The sequence below is a fragment of the Eubalaena glacialis genome, chromosome 7 (assembly GCF_028564815.1).
Source record: "Eubalaena glacialis isolate mEubGla1 chromosome 7, mEubGla1.1.hap2.+ XY, whole genome shotgun sequence".
NCBI classification, from domain to species: Eukaryota; Metazoa; Chordata; class Mammalia; order Artiodactyla; family Balaenidae; genus Eubalaena; species Eubalaena glacialis.
In genome coordinates, this window is record NC_083722.1 from 12,824,581 (window position 1) to 12,830,580 (window position 6,000).

At 43.6% G+C, this 6,000-nt stretch overlaps 1 protein-coding gene across 1 annotated transcript in view; it reads right to left on the reverse strand.

The window, feature by feature from the left end:
- Positions 1-5,449, reverse strand: part of ATXN1 (ataxin 1) — a 141,685-nt gene extending 136,236 nt beyond the window's left edge. Inside the window, exon 1 of the mRNA XM_061195755.1 lies at positions 5,368-5,449. The gene's annotated coding sequence lies outside the window, so the exon portion shown is untranslated. The remainder of the gene's footprint in view (positions 1-5,367) is intronic.
- Positions 5,450-6,000: the final 551 nt, after the last annotated feature.

Consider the following 6,000-nt stretch of genomic DNA (forward strand, 5'->3'; position numbering starts at 1 on the left):
TCTCTCAACAATCCTGCAGCATAGGTATGACCAGCCTTATTTTACAGATGAGGCAAATAAGACTCAGAGAAGGGGGGCAATCTCCCCAAGGACACACAACTAATGAGTGGTAGGTCTAGGATCCGAACCCACAGATGTGTCCAAAAGCCCTTATTTGGACGAATACCTTTAAATCTCACGCTGTCAAATGGAAGTAAGAACTACCTTCCTTCGGAAGACATGGAAATAGAGGCACTGAGAAAGAAAGTAGCTTGCCCATGGTCTCAGAGGGGTGGGAAGGAGAAGAAAACCCAGGCGTCCATCCTTAGTCGATGCTCCTGGCTCCTGGACCAAGCCCAAGGAACCCCCATTGTCTCCTTAGGTGTTAATGTTTAGATTCACACCTACCTCTGTGACTGACAACAACAAATTCAACGGGGAGAGATAACAGGTTCTTTCTCTTCTAGATGTGCTTCCAATTACTGTATATCTAGATAGGTTGTGAAAAAAAACAGTATGAAGCATGAAGCTCATGAGTCCTAACTGGGCTATCATCTGCTTTACCAGATTTCTTTTAAAAAAGCAACCAACCTAGAGAAGGACTTTAGTCTTCCAACTTTAATGTAATTCACAGTCTGTATCTATTATTCATATCAATATGAGAGAATTGATTTCCTTGCCTGTGTACCATGAAGAACAATGAATACTTAGTATTAAATATTGAATTAAGAGTTACATAATGATCCTTTACAAAAAAAAATCAACTCTGCTTCTCCACCATATCAAAATGTACCTAAGAGATATTTATCGTTCTAGAAATACACAATGTCTTCCACAGTTTAAACCATTTCAGCGACTTAACATAATGACCTGTTGGGCATACCACATGCTTGTCAAACAAAACTGATTTAAGAAACATCTTGGAAACACAGGATGCTCTGAAAGTACAAACAACTCCCTTGGAGTTTCTTTTTTGTCCAAGTATTATTTCTCTTAGTTCCAGTTCCAGATATTCATTATCTATCCTTATTCTAGGTATGAAAGGGGGCATTAATATATGCTGAGTATATAAAATGTACTAGATAGGAGTGCACACCGCTGCTTGAGTATACAGAATGTACTAGAAATGCTCAGTTACACCCTAACCGGCTTCCCCATCCTGAAGACACAGGTACATGCTGTTATCTCAGCTAAGTCTGGTCATTCTGCGGAGCAAATACTAAAAGGTCTCTGCAAATACAAAAATTCTTTTAGCAATGAAAGGTACTAATGATATTTTATGTCACTGGTGGGCTTCAAATGTTCTGGGGACATCCCTTTCACCAGATTCCCTGGCTCCCCAGCACCTTTTGTGAAAAATGTCCTGACATCTCCATGCCAAGAGAGACAGATGCACTCCCTAGGAAAAAATGTCAGCCAAAGGCACTGGCTAGGGGCTTCTCTGATGAAATGGCTATGGAGTTAAGTCCCCAAGATATCCATGGTCAGTTGACTGCCCAATTTTAGACTTAATCTAGGCAATGCCAACTAAGTTAGGGGCTTTAAGATAGAAGGCTTCTGTGTTCTTTTGGATCCAAATAAGAAGAGGGGGGAAAAAGTCATTTAATGCCAATTCAATTTGACATCAACGGCGGAGGAGAGTAATTAAAGAGAAGAGGACAAGGGGGGTTCCTTTGCAAAGCTGCGAACACCGATAATCACTAGAGCCCAGTCAGAGAACTCTAGTTACACTCAACTGCTTTCAGGCCACACCTGTCAACAGAAAAAGGAGCCAAGATTGACTGTGGTGTTTCCCTTTATCCTCCTCCCTTAACCTCTGATTCCTCCCAAATATCTACCCATGTCCCCAACTCTGAACACCAGTGCTGATAAGCAACGGGAACATTAACCCAATTCACAAGAAAAACTGATACCATCTAATGTTCTGAGATCACCTAACATCCTGGCCCGGCAGTCCCCACATTCTGCCTGGACTATCCATTAATCAGTTTGTTATTCTCCATGGGATGCTATCTGCACCAGAAAGACCATGTGGTCCACGATCCTTAGTAAGTGACACTCCCATGATACTGACATACTCTTCCTGGAGGCCTGCCCAGATGAAGGAAATGGAAAATCCTCTTTGAGGAAGGTGACTGCCACCTCCCCCCTTCTGACCCTCTGGAGGCCTCCCTCTTCCACTGCCATTCCTCTGCTTGCCTTTAGGGAAGTGCCAGCCAGCAGGTTGCTAGGACAACGGGCGTCATTGCTGGGGCTCAGAAATAGATCGCCAGCAGAGTAGGCAACCTGGATGGTAAATTCTGATGACAGCAACAAGGTACCAACTGGCAGCTAATCTGCTCCGCTCAGGGAACGACAGACTAACATTACCCAGCGGATAGCTCTCACCTTGACATACTGTCCTTTAATCTGCACTTGTACTTGATGTGGTGGTGACAGAGAAGGGGCAAGAAACTCACTGAAGATACAGGCTGAATGACTATTCTGAATTATGTGAGCTTGTAGATGTGCAGGAACCAACTGACATTTATATATTTCTTAGTCTCCTGAAAGTGGGGGGAGGGAGGTTGTCCATAGCAGAAGCAGGAGAGCCGGAAACAGGTAGAACAACTGAGGCTGCCAAAGAAAGGGAAGGGAAAAAAATCTGTTTGCACAGGCAATAGCTGTCCCTGTTCTGAACAACTGCATCCTAATCTCATACTCCCTCTTCTTGGAGAACAAGGAAGAAAAGACAAAAGACACTGAGAAACTAGGGCTTGCCATGGTAGGAGAAGGGAACAATCTTTGTGTCCAGTTGTCTTTGTTCTGCAGGGTAAGGTTTACAATGCTTATAGTGGATAGCAACTTGTAGGAGACCCAGACATTAAGACTGCCTATCAAAGTCTTGGATTTTAGCCCTGGAGAAATTACAATTTTTCAGTTCTATGCAAGCTGCAAAGACTGCAGGAAAAAAAAAAAAAGAAAAAATGAAATGAAGAGCAACCTAATGGAAATTTTTAGAAAACAATTTTAGCAAGAGCATTTTCATTTCCAGATACGCAAAACATCGATGTCCCAATGTCTGTAAGGATGGCTGATGTACAGAATGAAAGATGTAGCACAGCCCAGTAGCCGTGCAGGGGTCCCAAGCAGCAAATTCTGTTGCACTGTGGACAAGTCCTAGTGCTAGACAGTCGTGGCCGGAAGGGAGATGGTCACAAGACGTGTGTGACAAAGGTATTGGGAAAGAAGTAAGATTTACAGGTGGAAGAAGATGGCGAAGAGTCCAAAGAGCATGACAGGAACTTGAGTTTTGGAAACAAAAAGATTCTGAAGGAGGTTTTGCCGTTTGTATCCCATTAATATTTCCACTTTGGGGGATTCTACTTAAGGAAGTTGTTTCAGAACATAAGCACAAATAGAAAACTGACATTGGACTTCCCTGGTGGCGCAGTGGTTAAGAATTTGCCTGCCAATGCAGGGGACACGGGTTTGAGCCCTGGTCCGGGAAGATCCCACATGCTGTGATGCAACTAAGCCCACGCGCCACAACTACTGAGCCTGTGCTCCAGAGCCCGCGAGCCACAACTACGGAGCCCACACGCCACAACTACTGAAGCCCGCGCGCCTAGAGCCCGTGCTCCGCAACAAGAGAAGCCACTGCAATGAGAAGCCCGCTCACCACAACGAAGGGTACCCCCTCTCGCCGCAACTAGAGAAAGCCCGTGCACAGCAACGAAGACCCAACACGGCCAAAAATAAATAAATAGATTTATTTTTTTAAAAAAAGAAAACTGACATTGAAACACTAAAATCCCCCAACACAGTAAAATTAGCTGTTTGAAACCTATCTCACCTAAAAAGCATTTTATGCTTGTAGAAAATGACTTTTTTGAATCATGTAACATTCTTATTCAGGTGTCTGCAAAAGGTTAACATAATCCTCAGGACATAGAGAAGATGGGTTAATTCTTTCAATCTAAGAGTCCCCCTCCCGGAATTTATTACATAGTAAGCACTGGAAATTTAACGTGAATATATGTTGAGGGAAGGAGGGGTTAATTGATTTTCTGGTCTTAAAAAATGATTATTTTACAAAAGTGAAAACGTGGGCAATTAAAAGAATGAAATTATCTGTTTCTCTTTATACATTAGTCCCAAAGAACAATTTATTTGCTGATAAGAACTTTCGGATTTTGTTTTGGCTTTATGACAAAATGTCATTTAGTTCCTACCTGTGCCTTACTTTTTCTCTAAGAAAGCAAAGGAGAAACAACAATCTTTTAGAGGAACAATGAAAATAATTTAAATACTATGATATGATATACTTGGAGAGAAAAGACTTATATCAGTCATTTCCATACAGTCATATTCATTTATACTTATAACAAAGATGGTAGAGCTGATCAATCTCTGATCTCTGTCTGGAAGAATTTTCCGTGGCTTAAGATTCCCCTTCCAGGGCACCACTCCCTCCCAGTCATCCTCGCCCTTCCTTCTTTCTGTGTATACCGATTCTTCCACAGCAAGCGCTTCAAAGACACACCGCTTAAGCAATACATTTTTAGTTTCGGGTGTGGTTTCTGTGCGAAGTTCAGCTGAAAACACTACATTTTATACGGTTTGGGGAGGCACCATTTCTTTAAGTGGCCCAAGTTCTTGCTTCAGCTTTTGCCTATAAATATTTATATAAAATGACCCTAAAGAAGAATGGTCCCCATGTCCTCCAAGTCCCCACTCTATGTCTTTGTCAGTGGTCATGGCACATCATTCCTGATGGAAAGACATTTCTGGCTCTGAGGTCTCATGTGCCCAGATGAAGAAGCAGTTAAAGAAAAGACTAGGTTTATCATCTCTCCCTCCCTCCCTCCCTCGCCTTCTCAACACACACACACACACACATATGGCGTTGAAACCCAGCCTCTGTTTCAAGGCCTAATTCAGACGCTCAGCACTCTGCGAAGCCTTCCTTCCCGGAAAGCCCAAATCTGAAGAATCTTACTCATCACCCCTTTCGGAGCACCCGACTCTGCCCCTCCCAAAGTGACTGGAGAGAGGAAAATCCCAGCGAGCAGTGAATGCAGACTACCCATCCCTGCATCCCTAGCAGACCTGAGCACACCTTGGCACGCAACCACCTTTTCATACACAGGATTCATTCAGTGAATTCGAAATTTAAATAGAACATAACACCTTTTTACGTAACAGCAACTACTCAGTTGGAAAGCAGTCTGACCAGGCTGTAGACGCCTTCTCTTCCCCCACAGGACACGGATATTGTAGAAGATACAAGAACATTTGTCCTTCCACAACTTCTGAGGGTTCCAAGTATATCCCTTTTCCCCTCCGAGACGCCGAGGGGAGTAGGCTGAGCACGAGGGGAAGATGACGCGAGGGGAACGGGGGTACCTGCGACGGGCTGCCCTCTGCCGAGGCTCAGGAAGTAGGGCTGACATCAACTCTCAGAAGTGGCAGCTCACGCAAGGCCCCCCACCCAACCGCAAGGCAGCAGTGGCCAGGAATGAGTGACGCCGTCGGTCAGAAGCAACTGGAGGAAGTCTGGGAAAGGGAAAGACATGGGTGAAAGAGAAAATTCCAGAAGACTCGAGGTTACACAAAGAACACCCAGAGTACTTGCATGAAATACGAGAGCCTCTTTGCCTTTATAACACGCAGGCCCATCGACAGGGCCATTACAAGCAAGGATTTAAAAAAATGAGACTCCCCCCCCCCCATTTATCTAATAGTAAAATCTCCCCTTTCCTTCTGATCCCCTTATCTACTTCAGTTTTTTTTTTTTTTCTATGACAGCGCTAGAGATCATAAAAAAAATTTGGTATCACAGATGGCAAATCTAAAAGGTACAAATTGACAGACACATACGGAAATTCCCAAATCGCTCTGATTAGAGTATGTGTGTGTAATTCTCTCACTCTGGAGACCAGAAATTCAGCTCCCATTTTTCAAAGCTTATAAAGGCAGCATAATGCTGTCTAAATAGGCACAGAGGTGTTTATTTGAGTCTTTCCATTTCTTCATAGG